Here is a 3,799-nt window from a genome sequence, read left to right as displayed (position 1 = left end):
TCAAGTTTTTGCAAGCTGCTTAAAGGGGAACTGTAGTGAAATTAACATAATCAATACAATTGTTTATTTTTATTTTTTTTTACAATAGTTATTTATAGATTATTTAGTCAGTGTTTTCCCACTATTAAATCTTTCCTTTTCCTGATTTACATTCTAAAATGTATCACTGGTGGTGACATCTTTAATTCTGCCCTGTGATTTGTATGGAATGTTTGTTTACTTTTTTCCCACAATGCAAAGAGGTTCACAGACAGCAAAGTGGCATGGCCATGGTCATGACATCACACTGTGGGAGGGGTTTCACCACAATATCAGCCATACAGACACCTCTGATGATCTATTTGAGAAACAGTAAAGATTTCTCATGGGGAAGGGGGTATCAGCTACTGATTTGGATGAAGTTCAGTCCTCGGCTCAAGTTCCTATTTAACTGCAGCTGGGTTGGTTGTGTTTTTCATCATTTGCAGTGGCACCAAAGATTAATGCCAGGCATATAGTCACAACACTAAGTGCTACCTAGGTAACCCGCAAGGCTCAAAAACTGCAATTTACTACCTATATTTAGTAGCAGCCTGGTGCAGAAATAACCAATGTATAAATTAAATAGGTTCAAGGATTGAATATCAATCCTTCCTGGTTAATTTCTGGCAGGTCACAGAGGTCGCTCCACTCTGTGAGCTTCTGCTCTTCCCATACGAGATTAGTGGCAATGGGTTTACTGAATTGTTTATTACATTTGGCTATGCAAGGCTGGCTTGGTTGTCTTGGCTTGCTGCTTAGGATATCAGCTTGAGTTACTGTTAATACTGCAATGAGCACAGGATTCGTGACATTACACATGGATAACATTCAGAAGAAACAGAGTTTTAATAGTCAGAGATACAAATCAATGGGGTTTGGTTCTTTCACAGCACCAGATGAAAGGCCGTACCAATGTATCTGCCAGAAGAGAGATGTTTGATCTGGTTGCAGCTTCTGAGACTCCGAAGTCAGACTTGCCAAATTCTCAGGAATATGCAACACTTTCTTCTGCCATTACCTGACAGAGTTTACAAAGGTTACAGGCTGGGCCATTGGAGGGAAGCTTGAGAGGTGTTCATGTGCTCTGGTGGCAGAATAATGTTACACTAAGGACATTCTATAGACAGACTTTTATATGCAGATCAGCTGTCATTTTAACATTAGTCAATGTTGGCCAGTTTGACTCCAGGTGAACTGCAGCTGTCTACAATTTGCCCGCTTTTTTTTTCAGTTTAAGCTTAAACCATAAAATGATCTGAACTCAGAACTCTGTCTACACAGGCCCTTGCTTCTCTTTGTTGCCCATGTAGTTATCTTACTTGCATTTGTTCAAAGGCAGGCATGTCCAAAGTCCGGCCCGCCAAGCCTTTTCTGTGGCCCCCAAAGCTCTAAACAGTTGTTAATTCCATGCAGCTTGAAGGCCATCATGCCACATGCAGAGGCCAACTTGTGTTGCTGCTCTGCCTCCCCCTTTGTTCACCTGTAGGTTATCAGCCACCAATGTAGCAGTAGAAGCCACTGATTAGCAGCCGCCACAATGCCAGCAGCAGTAACGGCCACTGATTAGCAGCCGCCACTGTGCCAGCAGCAGTAACAACCAGTGATTAGCAGCTTCCACTGTGCCAGCAGCAGAAACAACCGGTGATTAGCAGCTGCCACTGTGCCAGCAGCAATAACAGCCACTGATTAGCAGCCGCCACTATGCCAACAGCAGTAACAACCGGTGATTAGCAGCCGCCACTATGCCAGCAGCAGTAACAACCGGTGATTAGCAGCCGCCACTATGCCAGCAGCAGTAACAACCGGTGATTAGCATCCGCCACTATGCCAGCAGCAGTAACAACCGGTGATTAGCAGCTGCCACTATGCCAGTAGCAGTAACAACCGGTGATTAGCAGCCGCCACTATGCCAGCAGCAGTAACAACCGGTGATTAGCAGCTGCCACTATGCCAGCAGCAGTAACAACCAGTGATTAGCAGCTGCCACTATGCCAACAGCAGTAACAAGCGGTGATTAGCAGCTGCCACTATGCCAGCAGCAGTAACAAGCGGTGATTAGCAGCCGCCACTATGCCAGCAGCAGTAACAGCCACTGATTAGCAGCTGCCACTATGCCAGCAGCAGTAACAACCGGTGATTAGCAGCCGCCACTATGCCAGCAGCAGTAACAACCGGTGATTAGCAGCTGCCACTATGCCAGCAGCAGTAACAACCGGTGATTAGCAGCTGCCACTATGCCAGCAGCAGCAACAACCGGTGATTAGTAGCCGCCACTATGCCAGCAGCAGTAACAACCGGGGATTAGCAGCCGCCACCATGCCAGCAGCAGTAACAACCGGTGATTAGCAGCCGCCACTATGCCAGCAGCAGTAACAACCGGTGATTAGCAGCCGCCACTATGCCAGCAGCAGTAACAACCGGTTATTAGCAGCTGCCACTATGCCAGCAGCAGTAACAACCGGTGATTAGCAGCTGCCACTATGCCAGCAGCAGCAACAACCGGTGATTAGCAGCCGCCACTATGCCAGCAGCAGTAACAACCGGTGATTAGCAGCCGCCACCATGCCAGCAGCAGTGACAACCGGTGATTAGCAGCCGCCACTATGCCAGCAGCAGTAACAACCGATGATTAGCAGCGGCCACTATGCCAGCAGCAGTAACAACCGGTTATTAGCAGCCGCCACTATGCCAGCAGCAGTAACAACCGGTGATTAGCAGCCGCCACTATGCCAGCAGCAGTAACAACCGATGATTAGCAGCCGCCACTATGCCAGCAGCAGTGACAACCGGTGATTAGCAGTCGCCACTATGCCAGCAGCAGTAACAACCGGTGATTAGCAGCTGCCACTATGCCAGCATCAGTAACAACCGGTGATTAGCAGCTGCCTCTATGCCAGCAGCAGAAACAACCGGTGATTAGCAGCTGCCACTGTGCCAGCAGCAGTAACAGCCACTGATTAGCAGCTGCCACTATGCCAGCAGCAGTAACAACTGGTGATTAGCAGCTGCCACTATGCCAGCATCAGTAACAACCAGTGATTAGCAGCTGCCACTATGCCAGCAGCAGTAACAACCGGTGATTAGCAGCCGCCACTATGCCAGCAGCAGTAACAACCGGTGATTAGCAGCCGCCACTATGCCAGCAGCAGTAACAACCGGTGATTAGCAGCCGCCACTATGCCAGCAGCAGTAACAACCGGTGATTAGCAGCTCCCACTGTGCTAACTGCACACAGTATATGGGTTATTTCCTGTGGAGATGTTTTACTTGACAAAATGTCAAGGCATAGTGTACCTAATGGCAATCAGCAAAAATTTGTGTAATTTCGATAGTTCAGCCCCTTAGCACTCTCAAGAATGGTGATATGCCCTTGTCTTAAAGTATGGACACCCCTGGGCTAAGGCAATATCATATGTGTAAAAAATGTGTAGCCATGCTTATTCTGCTGGGACTTGAATTTTAAAGCGGAATGAAACCCAGCATTTCTTCTTTGCTCTAATACATGATTTACAGCATATTATATACTACCACCATTTTTTAACTAGAACAGCATTCAAAGGGTTAAACACAGGACTTAGAAGCTCAGTGCAGAGAAAGCTGGACGCATTTGAACTGGAGATAATGTGTTTACTTAATTGTATCAAGTGAGGAATGTAATTACTTCTCTGACACTGCAGACTTCTCCTGAACACAGTCAGACAACCAGAAAGCATTTCTGCTTGCATTAGAAGATGAATAAAGCAGTTATGAATAAAATGCAAAGTCAGTTCTCAGAGCA

This window comes from Hyperolius riggenbachi, chromosome 2 (genome assembly GCF_040937935.1).
Source record: "Hyperolius riggenbachi isolate aHypRig1 chromosome 2, aHypRig1.pri, whole genome shotgun sequence".
NCBI lineage: Eukaryota > Metazoa > Chordata > Amphibia > Anura > Hyperoliidae > Hyperolius > Hyperolius riggenbachi.
Note: the sequence above shows the minus strand (reverse complement) of the source record.